At 39.8% G+C, this 12,623-nt stretch overlaps 1 long non-coding RNA gene across 1 annotated transcript; it reads left to right on the forward strand.

The window, feature by feature from the left end:
• Positions 1-730: 730 nt before the first annotated feature.
• Positions 731-1,950, forward strand: LOC143186606 (uncharacterized). The gene is made up of 3 exons (XR_013003078.1): positions 731-856; positions 1,292-1,593; positions 1,737-1,950. It is a non-coding gene; the product is annotated as an uncharacterized LOC143186606 (long non-coding RNA).
• The last annotated feature ends 10,673 nt before the right edge of the window (positions 1,951-12,623 follow it).

Here is a 12,623-nt window from a genome sequence, read left to right on the forward strand (position 1 = left end):
GATACCGATTATTTATAATAAAGATACTTAATAACTTAATTTGTAGAAGAAGCTTACACGTCCGTTTTCCGATTTATTATTTCGCTAAGTATTATTCATCTTTTTTATATGTTGTGACGTGGCACAAGTACCAGTCACAAAGCCGAACACAGCCCGGAGCAAGAGAAGCCTTTAGTGCGCACCAGAGAGATTCCAACGTATTTCTAACGTCTATTTTGCGCCCTAGCTCAACGGGATATCTCAGCGGCCTAGATGGTAGCATCGGCAGGCGACAGGAACGAGACCATCTCGACACAACCGACGCGGTCTCTTGCGGCGGATCTTCGGGATCAGGGAGCGGCCAGGGTACCCGCCGCTCCAGAGTCACTTCACCCGGCGAGTGACACGACGCCGAAATTGGGAGGCTGTCGGAACCCATCGTGCCACTCAGGGAGGACACACGATGGGAGGGCTGCCCCACGGATGTGTGAGGACGCACCGGTACATGGAGACCAGCCGACACGGGCGAGGTTGGCCACCCCACCCCGCTTCCCGGGGAGAGTTCCTCGACGGAGAGGCGCATGGACGAAGCCACGGGGGCCATCTCGCGGGCAGACGATGGCAGCGGACCCCAGAAGAGCAAATTCTACTACTGCGCCTCGGATCCACGCCGCAGGAAGAGTTCCAGGGGGACTCAGGGAGGACCTGCCAATCAACCATCAATCTTCGAACGGCGCGACGAATAATTGGTCGCGAGACCGCGCAAACTGAGCGAGCCAATCGGGGCACAGTGGGGGAAGCGTCGCGTGCAGAGATCCTGCCGCACGCTGCGATGTCGGCCTTCTTCTTGTACGGGACGCTGACCAGGTCACAGGTGGTAAGTCTTCCTCCATTGTTCTCCCCCCGGTTCACTCGGACTAGATAGTTCGCAATCGAAATCTCGAGAGGGCCGACCCCTGGTGGTCGTACAGGACGTGTTACAGGAAGAAAGCCTTCGTGTGCGGGTTTATCGAAGCTTGCGGACTCGGCCAAACAGCGAGTCTGCGGCTTAACGGCGCGTTAGCTAACGGTTGTAGCGTGCGGATACATTTTCGGCTTGCTGATGTAACTTCGGTGCAACAGCAGCCACGCTCGCGGTTCTCCTTCGCGTGCTGAACGTGCGTTTCAACTTCGTCGTCGGTCGAAACCTTGCTACGCGATTGTATTAGTGGCGAACGGGTAACTTCCCGCGTTCACGTGACGTGGGACAGCGCGTGTACGAAATCGACCAAGTCCTGCAAGTTTCTCGCTGAAATATATCTTTTATTACCAGAGAAAACCGTGTATTGACTGGCGTTCTCGCCGTAAGGACCCGAAATCTCGAAGCGTTCCTCACCCTGCGCTCGAAAGGACCTCGCCCCTCTCCGCGCGAAGAGCTCGCCTGGGCCGCGGGTTTCGGAAAACAGGAGACGCGTTCCACGCCGGTATCGAAAGATACCTGGCACCCACGGAAAAATCAAGGCATGGGACGCGCCGTGGCCAGATCAGCACGCCCGTCCTAAGCCGAATACGGCTCGGCGGGGCGGTCTGGTCGAAATGTATAATACCGAATTATATATTATTTTACATATAGAAGTAGGTACTAATGAAACTCAAACCAATTTTAAATAGAAATATTAATATATATATATATTAAATTAAATTAATTAATATTAATATTTAATAATATTAATATTTAATAATTAGATTAATATATATATATATATTTTTTGAGTCAGGTTTGGATTAGGATCGATAGATTTTAAAGACAGTAATAATACGATCGAGGGCCGTTTCGTCCATACGAACAAAAGCCGCAACCACACCCAAGCGAACGATCGGCATCATCACATGGACGAGAGCTGCACTCGGGTCTGACCGCAGCTATCGAATCGAGTACGAGTCAGTCGACTACTCAATAGACTACCTGTAACGTTACTGTATACGTGGATGAACGTGACGTTTCTTTCTTTCTACAAATAAAGTTTTATGTATGTTATAAATAATCGGCATCATGTCGTGTTTGATATCATTTCCATCGGGAGAGCACAAGGAATTGACTGGTATTACTTGCGCGAAAATCCGTTGGCGAATAAGAGACTTCAATTTTTCCTATTTAAATCCCTAATGCTATCCTTGTTTTTTTATGGCCTCCTTTTTCACGGGCGTCGAGCTCGTCGCGATGGTACCAAGAATTGGTTTCTCGGAGGCACATATCATACGAAGTAATGGGGATAGACTGCGGATCTCGTCCGTGTAGAGTGTAGGTGCAGACGAAACGGCTTTCGTCCGCAACATTACTGTATCTACATAAATACAGGGAAAAATTTATTGTCTATAACAAATTTTCTTTTAAATTATTATTTTCAAGGATATGATAGTCAGGTTCACAGGAAAACCATTTTCAGAATTTGAGACTACCGTTCCTGCAGCAGATCCTCCCGTATCGGTTTTAGAGGACAATGTATGGCATGTGGCACATGACACGCAGGCGAGACTTCCTGCGGTACTGTCTACTCGAGCAGGTTTTCCTGTGTTGAAAAGCACTACACTTTCGATGCAATATCTCGGAAACCATTTAAAAAAAGATACATAATTTGTATGTCGTTGAATTTGTCTTGAAACGAACGACAAGGTGATCTGAAAAAAAGTATATAGTTCAATTTAAAAAACTGAAACTATCATATCTTTGAAAATAATAATCTAAGAGATAATTTGTTATAGCCAATAAATTTTCCCCCTTATACCATGCTAATTTCATATAAACAGTTTTTATATATATCTTAAACAATATATCTTAAACAATTTAGGAAATAATGGACTGTACAGCGTACGCGGGACACCCTGTATGCCTACATAGGTGGTAACGCGCTAGGTTAGGAGCTAGCGATGCGAAGCGCAACGCGAGCTGAACATGACCGAGTATTACTCGAAATCGCGACAGTTAATCGACCGTATTGAGATATTTCAATTCCCTATGCGTGTCTGGTGCTATATCCAAACGCACACGGCTGTTTTAAATATACATGTGATCTACTGCATTTATTTCTTCATTATACACAATGTACCTGCAACATCAGACGTGTATAGGATCTCACAATCTCACCTCGTAAGTGTAATGAAATGATGGACGTCAAGATGCATGGATCCTATACCTGTCATCTATGTCTTTACCATTGTTCGAGTTCGGATCCCGTTCATAGCTGTAACTTTTTTTTATTCTACAAGTAATTTTAATATACAATTCCAATCTTTATATAAATTTGATTTTATATTACTTTGGCTCAAATTATTATTTTATTGTATAAAAGACTGGTTGTAAAAAAATGAGAACAGTGCAACTGTGTTCTATGGCTATCTGTGTGGCTAAAATATGAATTATATTTTCTGCAGTACTTCATAAATTAAGTAATATATGCAACGAGGAATTCTAAAGTTAAAGAACTAAAAAGAAATTACGTATGAAATAAAAAAGTCACAACTTTGAACCCGTATGATAGCAAAAACGGGCTCCGTATTCTTGTCTTCATGAGCTTTCGTAAATATGTCTGGGTAAATGAAAATACCGCGCCCGGTTTGTTTCGTTTGTTGGCAACTTGAACAGTATTTCAAGAGCGACAGAATAAGGTTCACTTCACATTCGCATTCTCTTTTGACTTTTCGAAGCTATCTGAAGTGACCCGAAGCGCCGAACTCACGTACACACGGCTCCTAAGGTGGTGTGTGTAGTGGAGGGGGAAATTTTCAGTAACTCGCATCGCCAATTTGGGTATCACAGATTCCGATTCCACATCGGCAGCCTTTCAAATTAGGCGCCGCCTGGTTCGCAAAAGTTCAACTAAATTTGTCACATTTTTTGCTCTGTTTTATCGATAATCCAGCCAAAAGCAATACTGTGGTTTGGTGTTACGGCCTGACACTTTTCGTCCTTATATGAGAATATTTTGAACTGGGAATGGGTTCATTCCATAGAAAAAAGTACAACGCAGGGCAGTCAATTCGTGATTTCGTTAAAAACACTCTCTAAATTACATAAAAATTCTTCAATTTCTATAGCTGTCAATGGTAGATTTTTGCTCTACCTTATAACATTCGTATTACTAAATATTAGCAGAATTTCGTTAAATCGCGAGTTGACTGTGCTGCATCGAACTTTTTTCTTTCGAATGAACCTATTCCCAGCTTAAAATCATCTCATATAAGGACGAAAAGTGTCAGGCCGTAAACCCCTGTTTTTACCTAATTTTGTCGGTAATGTCGCCGCTCAGACATATCTGATCGTACCCTCTTAACGTAGTGTTTCTAAGGAGATATTAATTTATTCTTTTCTCTGAAATATTCTGTAGAGTAATGTTTATAACTGGTTTCAAGCATATAAACTTATTCCAGCTTCACCTTTGACGCCTTCTCTATTACATTCAATTTGAACTTCGCGCCTTGAAGTTAGTGTCACACGTTGTCACTGTTGCGTGGTTATTTGGTGAAATGTTCTATTAATTTACAACTGAATGAACTTATTGGATCGGAAGAGAAAATGTGCCATTTAATTGTATATATTGTCTGTTTGTGTTACAATTCTGGAATGCAATGATCTTCTTTTCAATTGTTGCTAACAATTAATATTCCTTTTGTTTTTCTACTGGGTGAAATTTAAACCCAAATGTACAATTATTTAAAATACAACATTATGATTTACATTCATAGCTTATGATAATCGATTCATTTAGATCTCCCTCGAAACTATCTTCGTGATGGCGCAGCTTGAGACTTCTACCTTAGTTCACATAATTTAAAGATATAAGAACGCGACATCACACAACATTTTAACTTACCCTTCGAAACTGCAATCTGATTTCGATCGATCGATAGTATATCGACAATTACACGTTTTAGGGATTACAGTAATAATTATCAATCTATAAATGGCTCGACAGCAGTCGGTAGTTAATGTTTTATACAGTAGATGTAACAAATGTCCATTTGTTAAGAAATAGAATTATATTTGACGTTAAAGATCTTTTATTAACAAAATCCAGTAAGGTTTCGCCAAACACGGATTGTAATCTTATTTTTTCTATCACATTGGGAATTATTAACTCATAACCTGTACAACACGGATCTAAAATTGTTGAATTTTCGTAGGAATGGGAGAGTCCTTTTACCAGGACACGTGGTAGCACAATGAATACACCTTTTAATCCTTTGCATCTGTATATTGTAAGTGCGAGAGAACGAAAAAAAACTTGAATGTCGTGAAAGACGACATTATACGAATCTGGTATAATGAAGCTTATAATGTGAAAAGAAACACAGCGTTACAAAAATAAAATTTCGCCCCGCGTATACATTTGAGGCCCCGTTCGACATAGCGTTCGCACAGAGCACACCAGCGCCTCCGCACCGCGGCGCCACATACCAAACAGGAAACAGAAAAATAATTTCTCCATAACCGGAAAACAATTAATACAGCGAACCGCGTATAATTATTATTCAACAAAAATAAATGACATTTTAATCAGTTTTGATACACATATAAATTTGTGTTTGGTATTCTAATAACATTTTTCATGGAATGCAAATATACTCTCTTGTATAAGTTTTCATAAAACCTGAAGAATAAGTAGTTTTCAAATGTGCAAAGTTCACTGGTGTAAAAGTTATTCTAAGGTTAAAATGCATCATCTAATTCTCTTCGGATTTGCTGTCACGGATCATTGATGTGATCGTATCATAAGTATACGATTAAAAATTACTATTTTACATTTTACAGATCAATTACAATAAATTAAATTCGATTAAACGAAACGGTTTGTTATCCGAATGATGCGTGTACATAGGTTACAGCGTCTTATATCTAGTTATTTTAGTGTAATTTTTTGAAACTGTATGTATTGTTGCGTCACGAGTACGCTACGGGGGACTATATACAGTATTTATGAGACTTAGGCTATGTATGCCTTCCTCGGGATCGTCGCAATGTTCAAAAATCGGGAATTGATCAGGCTGTTGTCACTTAACCCCTTACGTATAAGTGTGTTGGCAAGAATGAATGACCAACTTGAATATGGCGGCATGTGGAGAGTTTTTCATGTTATAGGTTGTAAGAATGTTTTTTTTTCTTCCTTTTGAGATTACTGTGACTATGGCGTACGGCCATGCGCTGAGATATTATACTTATATTATTACTGCATTATATTTTAATTTATAATAATAATATACGAGTGCTAAATGTATTAGAAATGAGTCTTAATCACCAATCCACGCAACATTTGGTAGCAGAGCGTGGTTCCTGTTAGAAACACAAGCAGTGCGTATAGGTTATAAGAAACAAGTGGCGCACTTCCAAGTAACACACACGATAACGCAATGGCTGAGGGTACAGCGATTTCGTACAATAGAATAGAGCCACTGAATGGAAATAATTATCATGTGTGGGCATTGAAAGTGGCAGCCGTGCTACGGGCACGAAAACTGTTCGTAGATGTAATAGAAAGAGAAGCACCAGCTAGGGATGAGGATCCCGAATCGGCAGCAGGAAAGCGAAAAACCGCGTGGGAAAACAAAAATGATGAAGCATTCGGGATACTAATTACAACATTATCTGACGAACAAGCAGGACAATTCCTGACTGAAAGTTCTGCTAAGAAAGTGTGGAATGACTTAAAAACAACACACGCGGGTAGCACAGAAGTCCGTAGAATAGATACCGGACTAGAATTAAAGAACCTAAAGATGGGGGTGAATGAGTCTGTGAATGATTACATCATAAGGGCAAAGAATATTGCGTCAAGAAGTGCGTGTATCGGATACGTGATTGAATCGAGAGAGATCACTTATCACGTAATCAGAGGCTTACATCATAAATTGGAAAAGGTTGCAACAGTGCTAAGGACGCATAGAACCATAAGCTTAGAAGAAGTCCAGAATGTGCTGTTAGAGGAAGAGGCCCGATTAGGTATACATACCTCCGATGAACTACCAGGAAGTAGCCGATGGAAAGAGGAGAAGGCGTATCGTGCCACAAAGCAACAGCAAGGATTGAAATACAGCGGATGCTTCATATGTGGTAGAATAAACCACAAGGCGAAGGAATGCTATCATCGCACGGATAAGCAGAATGTCCACAAGAATAAAGGTAACCATAAAAGCTATAATAACAATTACCTTAATAGTCGACATAGTGCTAATGAAAAAAAAGGTACTGCGAAGAGGGAACAGAGTAGTCTGGCGACAAAGGGTTACAACGAGTATACATTCCAAGGAGTAGAAAACTCCTTTTCACTTTCAAGCACACCAACAGAGTCCATGAAAGAAATATGGACATTAGATTCGGGCTCTACCTCTCATATGTCTCCCAATATGGACTGGATGACAAATGTACGCAAATACACAGCGAGTATTAATCTTGCGGAATATGACAGAGCTATTGAATGTGAAGCCATCGGGGACATAAGGGTAATAGTGGACTCAGAAGAAGGTAAAGAAAACATATCTATTAAGGATGTGTTACACGTTCCCAAGTTAAGGGCAAACCTATTATCAGTAAGTAAACTTAATGACAATAGGATTAAGGTCATTTTTGAAAATAAAATTGCTAAGATTATTGGACCAGATAATAGATTGATAGCTAAGGCGTATGAAGACAAGGGGATATACGTACTAAGGACGAAGCCTACTGGGGAATGTAGAAATACAATAGAAAAGGATAAAGAAGGTGTGAATGAAAGCGCAAACAGTAAGAAGATGCTGTGGCATAGACGATTTGGACACGTGTGCGAAGAATATTTAGACAACATGAAGTCAAGGGATGTTGTTAGACATCTTACCTACGAAACTGGGAAACTTAAGGTATGTGAACCATGTGTAATGGGAAAGCTAGTAGAAGGTCCTCATAGAAAAGTAATAGAAACTCAGGCCAGAACTCCACTCGAGCTGGTACTCGTACATATTGATTTATGTGGACCGATGCCAGAGGCGAGCCTGGGTGGCAGTAAATATATGTTTGTGTTAGTGGATGAATGCACAAAGTATGTCACTGTATTTCTACTGCAGACAAAGGATGAAACTTACGATTATTTTTTGAAATATATGAATGAATGCCAAAACGAAATAGGAGCAGGAATAAAAAGAGTGCGCTCGGACAACGGAAGGGAATTCATAAACAGGAAATTTGAAGAGCTGTTCAGGGCGAAAGGGATTAAACATGAGAGGACGATCCCTTACAACCCGCAGAGCAACGGTGTAGCGGAAAGAGCTAACCGGACTTTATTAGATAAAGCACGTACCATGCTGATAGATGCGGATTTGCCTGAAAGATTCTGGGGCGAAGCGGTCATAATGGCAGCTTATCTGAAGAATAGAACGATATCAAAAGCAGATGGGCAGGAAACACCACAGGAGAAGTGGAATGGTCGGAAACCCACCGTATCATATCTAAAGGTATTCGGAAGTATGGCTTACTTCCACATACCCAAGGCAGCGAGGAGTAAGTTCCAGCCAAAAGCAAAAAGGGGAATATTTGTAGGGTACTCCAAGGTAACTAAGGGGTATAGAATTTATGATCCTGAAGACAAAAAAATATACGTTGCAAGAAGTGTAAAATTTAATGAAGAAGAGATAGGGGCATTACTCTTAAGGAAACAAATACCAGGAACTCAACTTAAAGAGCAGGATTACAGTCTAAGAATAAACGGAAGACACGACGAACGGGAGGAAGACAATGGAATGCAAGACGTTCAAACAGAGGAAGAGGAAAATGTAACGATTGAGGAAGAAAGAAGAGAGTACGTTGAAGAACAAGGAACAGGAGTACACGAATCACAGATTACAGACGTGAGGAGAGGGCGAAAACCGGGGAAGAGTAACGCAGAAATACGAGAAGAAAGGAGAAAAGCAAGAGAAGAAAATGAACAGAAACTCAGAACAGAAGGCGCGAGAAGATCTAAGAGGATCGAGGAAAGAAGTCAACAAGTAAATTTAACCACACAAGTCGAGAATAACCCAAACAATTATAGAGAGGCCATGAATTCGAGCAACAGCGAAAAATGGAAATTTGCGATGCAGGAAGAACTGCAGAACATGAAAAAACACAAGGTTTGGGAGTTGGTAAAAAGGGTAGACAAACTAAAGGTCATAAAGAGCAAGTGGGTATATAGCACTAAAAGAGGAGAAAGAAAAGACAACATAAAGTTTAAGGCTAGACTAGTAGCAATTGGTAGTGGACAGAAACCTGGAATCAACTACCAGGAGTCGTTTGCGCCAGTTATAAAGCTGGATAGCGTTAGAGTCCTTTTAGCCTTGGCAAGCATTTACGATCTACAAAATCAGACAGTATGACGTGAAGGCAGCGTACCTACATGCGACGCTGGAAGAACCAGTATACATGGAACAACCCCACGGATGGGAAGGAGACGAGGGCAAAGTATGCCTACTTAAAAAGGGTCTTTATGGATTACCTCAGTCGGGCCATTATTGGAATAAAAAGATTAGCGGGATCCTAAAATCGCAAGGATGGAAACAGGTTGAAGAAGATCCGTGCATATACAAGTTAGAGAACACTCATGGTACTGTGATATTAGGACTGTATGTAGACGACTGTTTAGTAATGGGTACAAGTTCACGTGCAATTGAAATAGCAATAATGGGATTAGGGAAACATTTTGAAATGACCGAGACCGAAAAGAAAGATTTCTTAAATATCCGGATACAGGAGAAGGAATCCGGGATTGAATTATCCCAAAAAGGATATATAGAGAAAATTCTAAGGAAATACGGATTACAGGAATGCTATGCAGCGAAAACACCAATGGAGGTTCAACAGAATTTGGATGATCATGAAGATTCACCAAAAGCGGACCAGGTAGAGTTCCAAGAGATGTTAGGATCGTTAATGTATTTAGCAATAGGCACAAGGCCAGAGATTGCATTTCCTGTAAGTAGCTTATCAAGGTATTCTAACTATTGTAAACAAGTGCATTTAACGGCTTTAAAGAGAATTTACAGGTATTTAAAGGGCACCAAAGATTATAAGTTACTTTATAAGAAGACTAACAATAATGTAAGCTTAACCACTGATGCTAGTTGGAATAGTACTGCAGATGCGAAGTCACACAGCGGTTTTCTAGTAAGACTAGGAGGGAACCTGATAAGCTGGAGCAGTAGGAAACAAGACTTAGTGGCCTTATCGACCTGCGTGGCGGAGCTGATATCGATGTGCGAGAGAGTACAAACGCTTAAATGGCTATGTAGCCTATTAGAGAACCTAGAAGTTGATGTACGGAGAAAGGGGTCGATAGTTCTGGAAACAGATAGCAAAGCGGCTATGGAATGGATTAGAAAAGATAGGGTCACTAATCGTACCAAACACATAAATAGAAAATATTATTTCATTAAACAAGAAGTTATAGATTGTAACATTAATCTCCAGCATGTAAAGACTGAAAAGATGTTAGCGGACATGTTAACGAAGCCTCAAACGCGAAATAAGTTAGAACATGGATGTCATGATTTAGGATTATGTGTTATGGAGCACATGCAGCCATAAGGAGGGATTTGTTGGCAAGAATGAATGATCAACTTGAATATGGCGGCATGTGGAGAGTTTTTCATGTCATAGGTTGTAAGAATGTTTTTTTTCTTCCTTTTGAGATTACTGTGACTATGGCGTACGGCCATGCGCTGAGATATTATACTTATATTATTACTGCATTATATTTTAATTTATAATAATGATATACGAGTGCTAAATGTATTAGAAATGTGTCTTAATCACCAATCCACGCGACAAAGTGTACCAATAGTTTAATTTATTATATCTCGTTTCGGAGATAAGATGAGACGTTATTACAAGTATGATTTACAATAATTGATTTACCTTATAACTATGATGGTAGCGATTAACGAAGACCTAATGGCTCGGCTTTAGGAGATTTACGAAGGTTTTTCACTCGCAGGTTTACGTCGCGTGACCAGGGATGGGCGAAATATTCCTTACTCGAATATCGATAAAGGAATCGGTGTGAGACAAAGGTTACGGCAGGTTTTAAAGGAGTTGATTGGAATTTTGTTCGAATGGTGGGGCCGAATGACCTGCCGCAGTTGATGCTTACTCTGACGAAATCTATTCTTAAAATGCAAATTATATATTAAGTTGGTCATCGACACACGTTTAACACCAGCTCGGTTAGTGTAACGCCGAGGTTATTAAAATACCAGGTTACACGGACACTCGGTTTGAAGCAATACTTCTGTTGAAATGTTATAGATATTACGGTATGATTTAACCGGAACGTAACAGTATTATCAATGGTGTATGATTAAAATATTGGTCGACAGGAATGAAAAGTTTACTATGTATTCGAAACTGTGGCTGATGTACAGGGTACAAGATCTGTCGAGATAATGAACGAATTTGTTTCTTAAAGTTATCGCGTTTATCATCAGTTATTATAATTGTCTTGAGAGTATTTACGAATAATTGCTTTTTGCATGATTTATATACGGAGTATAACAATAATTCGATTATACCCTTTTTTGCATTCGAAGTATAGTGCCCTTTTATTATTATTATCCGATAAAGTAACTTTTACGGTATATAATATTATAGTTTCGATGTGTTGATAATTTTATTAAAAGAGAATTTGCATGATGTTCGTGCGACGTTTTTCATCGGTGCATTCCCTTAGAGATATTTTAAATTGATTTAAAATGCAGTTTTGGTTGTTCAATGCAACAATTCTTTTACGCGTTTCTGTTATGTACTTATTTATGAATTTATTATAGTATTTTTCTCGAGTTTAAAAACAAAAATAAGATATCGAATATTTCGGTTCTTGAAGAATTTTGAAGAATTTGAATGTGTACGGAAATACGTTGTTGAAGAAATATACTATGCGTATACGGATAAATGATTTTTCGTATACGAAAGTGTTATTGTTATTAGCGCCCTTCTGTCGTATTGATCGATAAATATCGATATGAATAATATTTTCTCACAAGTTGAATGAATTTGTCAGAGTTAGTTTTGCGAATGACCGACGGATGTGTTGAGGGCACATTAGAAAATTCGGTATACGTAACGCGTATACATCTGTGTATATAAATACATGAATGTGTGTACACGCGTGCTCATATACAGGATGTTCAAAAAAACCATTCAATATTTATATGGTACATAGGATACACTGTACTGAGTAAAAAAGCTTTAGTAAACATAGGTCGAAAGGTCAACCGTTTCTGAGATATAAACATTTTTGTTTGCTAGTATCATGATTGACTTACTTGCTCCTATCGCACGCGATGTTTACTTTATTGTTTACAAACCGCGTTCTGAATGTTCTTATTCAAGTGCCGGCAGCAGATTTCATTGAGAACCAGTCAGTTGTGAATCGGCGATTGTAGATATTACACAGTTACGAAGTATCGTGAAAATGTCAGCGAATTATACGAATGAAGAAATGGCAGATATGCATTTAATGTATGGCCTTGCCAATGGAAGTGCTTTATCTGCACGACGTCTTTACGTGGAGAAACTTCCTAATCGAAGGGTTCCGTCTTACATGCTGCTTCAAAAACTTCACCAACGTCTTTGTGAAACGGGGTCACTTACACCTTGCCATCGAAACTCT

This window comes from Calliopsis andreniformis, unplaced genomic scaffold (assembly GCF_051401765.1).
Source record: "Calliopsis andreniformis isolate RMS-2024a unplaced genomic scaffold, iyCalAndr_principal scaffold0019, whole genome shotgun sequence".
In the NCBI taxonomy this organism is placed as follows: Eukaryota; Metazoa; Arthropoda; class Insecta; order Hymenoptera; family Andrenidae; genus Calliopsis; species Calliopsis andreniformis.